Raw genomic sequence first — 11,910 nt, forward strand, 5'->3', positions numbered from 1 at the left:
AAGCCTTGCACCTTTTCAACAAAGCAATGCCCAATTGTGAAGCATGTTGAAAAAAAAACTGATGCAAAGGAAACCTGGCCTAAGCTAGCTTCACATCTCTGGTGAAAATATCCAGCAGGCCGTTTAGGCAGAGAACAGCCTACGGGAGTTCGCCAGATTCTACAGTTCAGTTTCTGGCATTAATGGAAGTTTTTGGCCAGTTAAATAGTTTTTTTTGTCCGGCCAACGTTTGTCAGAACAGCCTGTCGGATCAGACATGCCTGAGATTTGAAAGTAGTCTTAGTTGCTCATAGCAACCAACAAGATTCCGCCTTTCAATTTTCAGAGCTACTTAGGAAAATGAAAGCCGAAATATGATTGCCATGGGTAGCTAAGGCAGTTTTCCATTGCACTAGTTAAATCAGGACCTAGATGTAATATTTTGCACCAAAATTTGAGACACAACTGTATCATGAATATATTATATTATGCTAGTGAACAGTAGAGGGCAGTCCATACAAACCAAGAGTCCACAATGTGTGGAGGGTGAAAAAGCCCACAAGATGTAGAAGACCAACATAAGTGAAAAGCTGAACTGAAATTAACTCCACCTAAACCAAAAAGTGGTTTGGGTAAAGTATTAGAAAATACATCTTCCTTCAAAAGTGCGTGTCACCTAAAAAAGTAGGTGAAAGGCAATAATGGTTGACCTCGGTGAATAGTTTAACCATTTAGACTGGGCAGATGTAGGATATTGTGGGGGCAGGACTGCATTAATTCCAGCCTCAAAGCTTACATACTCTTTTAGGGCTTATTCACACATTTGTGTCCATTTAGCAGATGCAAATAGTCTGACCGTTTTCATCTGCAGAAAATGGCGAACTTTCTTTTTTAGTTTAACAGCATATTAAACTTTATTCTTTGCAATAAATCAGTGCTCACGTCGGTGGGGGTCCGAGCCCTGGCATCCCCACTGATCAGCTGTTTCAGAGAGCTGTCGCGCTCATCGAAACACTGGTGAGCGAAGCCTGCTCCCGGCAGCCCACCATGCATTGTACAGCAGCTGTTCTTGGTATAGCAGCTCAGCCCTATCCACTTCAATGGAATTGAGCTGCAACTAGGTCATCTGACTGATGAACGTGTCGTCACATGGCCTAGGCATTCATAGAGTGCCGGCCTCTTCTAACAGCTGATCAGCTGGGGTCGGACCCCCACTGATCTAATATAGATAGGCACTCTCGGTGGCTAATCAGGCGCCATGGTCACCGAGGGCCTGCTGTTTAACATAGCAGACACCTGAAAAAACACCAAGAATAGCGACACTACACACTATATTCAAATTATTAAAAACATACACTTAGGCTACATGCACACAACATTTTTAATGGATGTTTTTTTCACTGATTCCTTTCTGAGAAACGGACATTAAAAATGAACCTATTCAATTGTATGGGGGCAGTCTCTATTTTTTTTTTACGTCCATTTTTCACTAACAGTCAAACTGCCATGTGAATAATCCCATAGACTACCATTGGTCTTAAAATGGACGTGTGCATGTAGCCTTAAAGGATAACTGTCATATTTTTATTTTTCCTAGTTTATTAGAGCTAGGCATGTATACCTGAGTTAGTCTGTCAATGATTGCTTAAAGTTCTGTAATTACCTTATTATAACCGCTTTTATTAATGTCTCCTGTCCCTTTCCACTGCTCCCTTAAAAGACCATTACTAGGGCTTGTTTGTCTCCTAACTTAGAGGGGTTCTGCACTTTGTTTAAACTGATGATCTATCCTCTGGATAGATCATCAGCATCTGATCGCCGGGGGTCCGACACCCGGGACCCCCGCTGATCAGCTGTTTGAGAAGGCAGCGGCACTCCACCAGCGCCGCGGCCTTCTCTCTGTTTACCGCCGGCCCAGAGACGTCACGACTAGTATCAACTGGCCTGGGCGGGGCTAAGCTCCATTCAAGGGAACGGAGCTTAGCCGCGCCCAGGCCAGTTGATACAAGTCGTGACGTCACTGGCCCTGCGGTAAACAGTGAGAAGGCCGCGGCGCTGCTGCCTTCTCAAACAGCTGATCGGCGGGGGTCCCGGGTGTCGGACCCCTGCCGATCAGATGCTGATGATCTATCCATTTATTTTTTATTTATTTATGAAAACATGACAGTTATCCTTTTATTGAAACAAATCCAGGTTACAAATAATCCATGATTAAAACAGCAGTTCCCTCCATACCCAATGACCTTACAACTTTGGCAGATCCACCACCAGGACAGGGGCTTATTAAGACCAGCATCTAAAACGCCGGTCTTAATAAATGAACCCCTATGTTTTTTGATAATTTGAATATATTTTGTCGCTATTCTTGGTGTTTTTTTTGTGGCATATATACACCGCCACATTGCGGTATCGAGCCTTGCGTGTATAGGTGCAATATCAGACACCTGGTGAGAGACCAACGCCAGTCACTGACTTCTAACCCTCCAGCTGCTGTGATTAATTGTGACCATGGCATCTGAGTGATCATTTACTGGGAGCACTGCACTCCCTGTGACTGAACGGGAGAGCTGTTTGGTTGCTATGGCAGCATGGGGCCTTCTGAAGGTTCATAGGCATACCATAGCAAAGTTCCTATCAAGCCCTGCTTGTGGCAGAGTTTAATAGGAACACACTGATGCTTTCATAGACTGCAATAGTAAGCCATTTCAGTTTATGGTGTAAGAGATCAGACAATCTTATGTTAAAGACCCCCTAGGGGCACTAAAAATCAAGGTAAAAAAAACAACGCAGACATACAGAAATTTCAGATTGGTGCAAAACTTGGCATGCAGTTATGTCTCAGGCAGATATCTGATCAGACAAGATGGAGTAAAGGTGCTTATTCTGCTGCCCTATACATTTTTTTTTATTTCAGAGTAGTGTACCTCTTCGTGAGCGATGGACTGGTAGACATGCCTCTACAATGCACTCAGTCATTTAGCCTAGTTGACAGACTTTGAGATTGAGCACAACATTGGACTGAGAAAAGCAGGATGGTTATTTCAACAATCTGCCTGCCATCTAGGCCATCCTGGCCTAGCTGTTAAGAGCAGTGATTATATGAGGGCACACACTGAACAGGCTGCGGATGGCCCAGACAGACCACCAGTAGAGATAATTGATTGATCCACCAACAAGCACAAGCAGCTCCCACGGCTTCATTATCCAACGTCCAGACATTACTTGGCACCTTCATTACACACTCATGTCTCAGCTCTGACCATTTCCAGGCACTTAGCAGAAGGAAATTTGGTATCATAGCGCTCATTACGTGTTGTGCCATTGACATGCAGCCACCGTCCCCTTCATTTGCAGTAGTGTTGTGAAAAAAAAAAAACTGGACTCTTACGGACTTTAATTGTATTGCCTTTAGTGACGAATCCAGCTTCTGTCGGGGATCCAATGATGGTCGGGTTCAAGTATGGAAGCCTTGTGGTTAGGGCTTCAATCCTGCCTTTGCTGTGGAGCAACGCATCTCCGATTGCTGGTGTGACAAGCTGGGGAGTCATGGTATATGACAATTGGTTAACCCTAGTAGTGATATGAGGCACACTAAGGATACATTTACATGACACTTTACCGATTTTTAATGGCCGTTAAAGTGTAAATTTTTCATGGTCGTTTTGCATAAATTTTCTGGCTTATCAGTTTTTAATGGCCATTTTGCATCATAATTTAATGGCCGTTAAAAACTAATGAATTGAATTTGTCTTTTTTTTGCTTAAATCCCAACCTCTGCAGTATTTTCATTATATACACTCACCTAAAGAATTATTAGGAACACCATACTAATACGATGTTGGACCCCCTTTTGCCTTCAGAACTGCCTTAATTCTACGTGGCATTGATTCAACAAGGTGCTGATGGCATTCTTTAGATATGTTGGCCCATATTGATAGGATAGCATCTTGCAGTTGATGGAGATTTGAGGGATGCACATCCAGGGCACGAAGCTCCCGTTCTACCACATCCCAAAGATGCTCTATTGGGTTGAGATCTGGTGACTGTGGGGGCCATTTTAGTACAGTGAACTCATTGTCATGTTCAAGAAACCAATTTGAAATGATTCGAGCTTTGTGACATGGTGCATTATCCTGCTGGAAGTAGCCATCAGAGGATGGGTACATGGTGGTCATGAAGGGATGGACATGGTCAGAAACAATGCTCAGGTAGCCCGTGGCATTTAAACTATGGTCAATTGGCACTAAGGGGCCTAAAGTGTGCCCAGAAAACATCCCCCACACCATTACACCACCACCACCAGCCTGCACAGTGGTAACAAGGCATGATGGATACATGTTCTGATTCTGTTTACGCCAAATTCGGACTCTACCATTTGAATATCTCAACAGAAATCGAGACGCATCAGAACAGGCAACATTTTTCCAGTCTTCAACAGTCCAATTTTGGTGAGCTCGTGCAAATTGTAGCCTCTTTTTCCTATTTGTAGTGGAGATGAGTGGTACCCGGTGGGGTCTTCTGCTGTTGTAGCCCACCTTTCTTTCCCATTCTGACATTCAGTTTGGAGTTCAGGAGATTGTCTTGACCAGGACCACAATCCTACATGCATTGAAGCAACTGCCATGTGATTGGTTGACTAGATAATCGCATTAATGAGAAATAGAACAGGTGTTCCTAATAATTCTTTAGGTGAGTGTATATGTATATGTATGTATATATATATATATATATATATATATATATATATATCCCACACAGTAAATAAGCTGGCTGCTGCTGGCAACAAAAAAATAAAATATCCACTCGAGGGAACTTGCTTCACACTAGAGTTAGCAGAACCTGACCCTCCCAGCGTGATCATGTAATGTCATCACGCTGTGTGCATCAGTTTTTGCTGTCTCCAGTACGGAAGTGAGTGTTCCTTCGCATGCAAGTGGATGAGGTGAGTATTGTTTTCTATTTAACCTCTGAAAGGCCTTTTTTTTTTTTTTTTAACACTGTGTACCAGTTTTTAACAGCTGCTAAATGGGTACTCTCAAAGGCCCATTCATTTTAATAGGGTCTGTCTGGCAGTGAAAATAACCAAAAATAGGAAGTTCTGTTTTTTGACAGCAAGTATTCACTAGCCATTTAAAAAAAAAAAATAAGTCCACGTGAATCACGTAAATGAGCCCTTACAGTTCAGTGATATGTACAGGACATTCTGCAGCCATGTGTTGCCTTTCAGCAGGGCTTCCAACTGGAATTTTTCAGAAGGATCATTTTTGCCCACACACAGCGAGGGTTTCCCAGGAATGTCTCTACCAGATTGTAATACTTCCTTGGCCTGCCCATTCATCAGACTTATCACCAATCAAGAATTGATTGGAACAGCTAGCACATCAGCTTGGCAAACTACGAATGTGCAGGATCTACAGGCCCAAGTGCAACATCTGTGGGCAAATGTACTGCAGGATACCATACAGAACCTGTATGCCTCTATGCCCAACTGTATCTCATCTTATATCCAGGCTACATGTGGCCCAATAGGGTGCTAGAGCCTGCTTTCAATTGTACGGTTTTCCCTAATAAACTTATCCTTTCGTTCTTGTATTGTAATCACTTACGTATATCATCATTACAGTCACAGATAAAGTTTCATTAGGTTCCCACAACTCTTTCATGGTGTGTTATATTTTTGTCAATTAGTGTATATCAAAGGTCAGTACAGCTTAGGCAGGGTACAAGCTCTCCTTAAAGAGACCAGCCGTGTATGGATATACTCCAAGGGGAAATAATATGCAAAGAAGTATCTTCCCGGAAAGAGAACCATGTCACTAGCACCACCTTTTTGAAAGTGGCGCTCTATGACTCATGATCCAACTTTTTAACAAGCCTTGGGTTGTGACAAGGTACAGTAAAATAGCCAAGCCAAAAATCCATCCATAGGCAGCTGTTTCTGGGACATAATTACTAAGGGTGCGGGAAAGGCAAGGAGCCAAAAATGTGTTTGTATTACACTCTGCAAGCACATGTCCTGGCTGGAAGAAGTCTTTATGGCGGTCTGGGCTGGATGAAGACGTAAAAGGAAAGTGTACAACTGGAATAAGATAGAATACCACCTGTAACTCATTGGATATAATTGTATAATATTCACTTATATAGCCTGCAGAGTGCCTGTGTAGAACTGGTGCATATAACTTTTTGGTCACAGTATGGTGGTACTTTTGGTCTAAGTTCAGTATTTTTATTCAATATCACTATGGTGGTATTTAGTCACTATGTGGTGGTAATTTGTGCTCATGCTCTAGCGGTATTATTTAGCTTGTATCCTTATTGGTAATACAAACCGGATTCCAAAAAAGTTGGGACACTATACAAATCGTGAATAAAAACTGAATGCAATGATGTGGAGGTGCCAACTTCTAATATTTTATTCAGAATAGAACATAAATCACGGAACAAAAGTTTAAACTGAGAAAATGTACCATTTTAAGGGAAAAATATGTTGAATCAGAATTTCATGGTGTCAACAAATCCCCAAAAAGTTGGAACAAGGCCATTTTCACCACTGTGTGGCATCTCCCCTTCTTCTTACAACACTCAACAGACGTCTGGGGACCGAGGAGACCAGTTTCTCAAGTTTAGAAATAGGAATGCTCTCCCATTCTTGTCTAATACAGGCCTCTTTGTTGCACCTTCCTCTTTATGATGCGCCAAATGTTCTCTATAGGAGAAAGATCTGGACTGCAGACTGGCCATTTCAGTACCCGGATCCTTCTCCTACGCAGCCATGATGTTGTGATTGATGCAGAATGTGGTCTGGCATTATCTTGTTGAAAAATGCAGGGTCTTCCCTGAAAGAGATGACGTCTGGATGGGAGCATATGTTGTTCTAGAACCTGAATATATTTTTCTGCATTGATGGTGCCTTTCCAGACATGCAAGCTGCCCATGCCACACGCACTCATGCAACCCCATACCATCAGAGATGCAGGCTTCTGAACTGAGCGTTGATAACAACTTGGGTTGTCCTTGTCCTCTTTGGTCCGGATGACATGGCGTCCCAGATTTCCAGAAAGAACTTCGAATCGTGACTCGTCTGATCACAGAACAGTCTTCCATTTTGCCACACTCCATTTTAAATGATCCCTGGCCCAGTGAAAACGCCTGAGCTTGTGGATCTTGCTTAGAAATGGCTTCTTCTTTGCACTGTAGAGTTTCAGCTGGCAACGGCGGATGGCACGGTGGATTGTGTTTACTGACAATGGTTTCTGGAAGTATTCCTGAGCCCATTCTGTGATTTCCTTTACAGAAGCAGTCCTGTTTGTGGTGCAGTGTCGTTTAAGGGCCCGGAGATCACGGGCATCCAGTATGGTTTTACGGCCTTGACCCTTACGCACAGAGATTGTTCCAGATTCTCTGAATCTTCGTATGATGTTATGCACAGTTGATGATGATAGATGCAAAGTCTTTGCAATTTTTCGCTGGGTAACACCTTTCTGATATTGTTCCACTATCTTTCTGCGCAACATTGTGGGAATTGGTGATCCTCTACCCATCTTGGCTTCTGAGAGACACTGCCACTCTGAGAAGCTCTTTTTATACCCAATCATGTTGCCAATTGACCTAATTAGTGTTAATTGGTCTTCCAGCTCTTCGTTATGCTCAAATTTACTTTTTCCAGCCTCTTATTGCTACTTGTCCCAACTTTTTGGGGATTTGTTGACACCGTGAAAATTGGAATCAATGTATTTTTCCTTTAAAATGATACATTTACTCGGATTAAACGTTTGATCTGTCATCTACGTTCTATTACAAATAAAATATTGACATTTGCCATCTCCACATCATTGCATTCAGTTTTTATTCACAATTTGTTTAGTGTCCCAACTTTTTTGGAATCCGGTTTGTATTAGTTTACTAGTTGGTTTATTGGTTTTCAGAAACAGTATGATGATAATATTGGTTACTTGTATAGTGGTATTATTTGTTAACTGTAGAGTTGTATTATAATATACAAAATTTGGGCACAGTTTCATTCAGTCATGTTTTTCTTTGTTAAATTTCTACATTGTAGATTCATATTGAAGACATGAAGACGATGAAGGAACACATGGAATTAAGTAGTAAACAAAAAAGTGTCAAACGAACTAGAATATGTTTTATATTTTAGATCTTTCACAGCAGCCCCCTTTTGTTTGACAGCTTTGCACACTCTTGGCATTTTCTCAATCCGCTTCAAGAGGTCGTCACCTGGAATAGTTACCAACAGTCTCGAAGGAGTTCCCAGAGGTGCTTTTCCTTCACTCTCCAGTCCAACTCACCCCAAAACACGTCAATTGGCTTTAAGTCAGGTGATTCTGGAGGCCATGTCATCTGGTGCAGCACTCCAGCACTCAAGTAGCCCTTGCATAGTTTAAACATGTGTCTGTGGTCATTGCAGAGGTGGAACTACCATCGCGGCACATGTAGCAGCTGATACAGAGGCCGCAGTAGCAGGGGGCCCCGGGCTGACACCCAAAGTATTAGATGACAGATATCGCAGCATTCCTCGGCCTGTGCTCCCCCTAGCAGCCAATGCAATGCTGTGATATTATCGCAACCACTGGACTGATTAGGAGAGAGGACAGCCTGTGTTCTCTCCTGCTCAGATCAGCAGGCATGATGGCATTGTGCCTGCTGCTAGGGTGAGTATGATGTGCTCTGTTCATCAAGGGAACGGGGATAGGTGAGAGTTACTTTTTTATTTTCTACAGTGGCTTCACTGCTGTAAGGGGACACTAGGGAGGGTATAACTACTGTCAGGGGCATTCTACTGAAGATTCTACTGTGTGGAGTCACTAAGAGGGCAAACAAGTCCCCAGCGGCATACCGTAAAGTCTTGACTCCTCCTGCTGTCAAGGGCTTATAAGCATTTTATTTTCATATTTTTACATTACTGAGTGGGTGGGAGGTTGTATGTCAAGTGTGGTGACAAGCTGCAGGGAAGTTGCTTGAGGGGGGAAGCTGTTCAGAAGATTGCTATGAGACCCAAGCTTTTCTAGTTACCCCCAGGGCCGGACTGGGGATAAAAACCAGCCCTGGAAAAAGTTGTATACCAGCCCCACAGCATTGCGTCATTATTTACTTGTTTATAATAGGAGAAAGCATTCATTTTAAAACACGTGTGTAAACACGAATATGAACTTTGCCCCACGATAGCTCTTTTGTAGTACCCCCATTGTTCATATTATCATAGTGTTTTCCCAACCAGGATGCCTCCAACTGTTGCAAAACTACAACTCTCAGCATGCTCCGACAGTGTTTTACCACGCCCTTTGACCCGCCCCTTTTTTGTTGGCCACCTATTTAATGATTGTTGCATGCAACATTTTACTTGACCAGCTATTTTAGATATTCTACGGCAGTCCTGTTTCAATCCCCCCCAATGAGCCTTTCGACCAAATAATAAAAATATTTATAAAATCTCACCCATATGCTGCAAAAAAAAAAATAGAAAAACTGCAATGTAAAATCGATAATAAAGATCAACTACAAACATAAACGTATTTCACATAAAAACTTACAGTTACTAGGCTTGGCTCTTGGGGATCTCGGACACCACTTCCACACTTTGGCCGGGGGGCTTGGCGGAGCTGATGTTGTGCTTTATCCTAATGAGAAAGATTTCATAATAAGGATTTGGAGAAGGGGCAGAGGGATAGCAGAGCAGGGAGAGGCTGGTGCTGCTACTAGGGGGTCATACCATGGGGGAGTAATAAAACCCACCATAATCCCCCCCCCCCCCCAGTAGTAATAATTCTCCCTATAATGTGCAAAACATACCCCTTTCTAATGCCCCCAGTTGAGCTAATGTTCCCATAATGTGCCAATATAAAATACCCCTTCTCAGTGCCCCCGTAGGTGACCCCCATAGTGCTCCTCCCCCCTTCCCCATAGTACCCACCATAATGTGTCCCAGTATAAAATGCTTCTATACAGAGCCCCCCATATAAAATACCCCTTATTTGTAGCCTCAGTAAGATGCCCCTATAGTGCCACCCAATAATCTGCCAGTAATAAGTGCCACAATAGATGCCCCCAATCATGTGCCAGTAAGATGTGCCCCCATAGATGCCCCCAATCATGTGCCAGTAATAAGAGCCCCCCACCATCATTTGCCAGTAGCCAGAGCCCCCCCATATCATGTGCCAGTAGCCCCCCTATCATGTGCCAGTAGCCCCCCTTATCATGTGCCAGTAGCCGCCCCTTATGTGCCAGTAGCCGCCCCTTATGTGCCAGTAGCCTCCCCTTATGTGCCAGTAGCCCCCCTTATCATGTGCCAGTAGCCCCCCTTATCATGTGCCAGTAGTCCCCCCATCATGTGCCAGTAGTCCCCCCATCATGTGCCAGTAGTCCCCCTTATGTGCCAGTAGCCCCCTTATCATGTGCCAGTAGCCCCCATATCATGTGCCAGTAGCCCCCTTATCATGTGCCAGTAGCCCCCTTTATAATGTGCCAGTAGCCCCCTTTATAATGTGCCAGTAGCCCCCATTATCATGTGCCAGTAGTCCCCATTATCATGTGCCAGTAGCCCCCCTTATCATGTGCCAGTAGCCCCCCCATCATGTGCCAGTAGTCCCCCTTATGTGCCAGTAGCCCCCCTTATGTGCCAGTAGCCCCCTTATCATGTGCCAGCCCAGTAGTCCCCCCTTATCATGTGCCAGTATTTTACCTATATATAAAAAATAAAAAAAACACTTATACTTACCTCCAGCGATGCGATGCAGGCCTCTTCCGGCCTGTGTCCCTCGCTATACGGCTCCTGCACCAGCCTCTGATAGGCTGCCGGCCTAGTGTTGGCAGCCTATCAGAGGAACAGGAGAGGACACACCTCTCCCTCCCCTGCCGCAGCATAGACATCTGTATTGCCGTCCTGAGGACGGCGATACAGATGACTATGGAGATGAGCGCTTCCACAATGGAAGCGCTCATCTCCTGCTGCTGTGCCCTGCCGCCGGCCGCCCCCACTTGTCACCAGGGCCGCGGCCTTGCGGCACTCAAGCCTGCCGGCCTAGCGGGTAATTTCCCGGTATCCCGGCAGGCCAGTCCGGCCCTGCCTCACATGGATCCAGAGCTCCCCCATTCATTGCTTGATTGTCTTCAGGAGGGGAGATCAGGGTGCGTGTCCTTTCTCAGGGGGTGTGTCCCTGCTTTACGCTTACAGGGGTGTAGCTAAAGGCTCACGGGCCCTGGTGCAAGAGTCCAGCTTGGGCCCCCCCCTTCCCTCAGTGCTTTATGGCCAGGGGCAGGGAAGCACATAGCCTTTGTGCTGCCTGAGGCAAAAATTGAAAGGGCAACCCCCCCCCACACTGGAAGCGCTCATCTCCTGCTGCTGTGCCCTGCTGCCCACCGCCCCCACTTGTCACCAGGGCCGCGGCCTTGCGGCACTCAAGCCTGCCGGCCTAGCGGGTAATTTCCCGGTATCCCGGCAGGCCAGTCCGGCCCTGCCTCACATGGATCCAGAGCTCCCCCATTCATTGCTTGATTGTCTTCAGGAGGGGAGATCAGGGTGCGTGTCCTTTCTCAGGGGGTGTGTCCTTTCTGATGCAGCCACCTCCCTTTCACAACTTACTGGGTGTGTCCTTTATGATGCCACTCTCTACCTGTAACTGTCATAGGTTCTAACAGGCTGGTGGCAGCTGAAGGATCTGCCACCACCTCAGTAGATGGTCGTGCACATTACTATACAGATTAAATATCGGGCGTGCCAACACAATGAAGTAAAGAGAATATATCAAAACATCATACGATTGCAATTCTAGTCTGAACGATTGCTAACACTACAACACTAAGGCAAAGGCTACTCGGCGACACTGGTCGCGTGACACCAGTCGTGGCCAGGATCGCTGAGTAGCGGTGATCCCATAGAAATGAATGGGATCGCTGCGGCAGTCGCATAAAATCCAA

Source organism: Bufo bufo, chromosome 4 (genome assembly GCF_905171765.1).
Source record: "Bufo bufo chromosome 4, aBufBuf1.1, whole genome shotgun sequence".
NCBI classification, from domain to species: domain Eukaryota; kingdom Metazoa; phylum Chordata; class Amphibia; order Anura; family Bufonidae; genus Bufo; species Bufo bufo.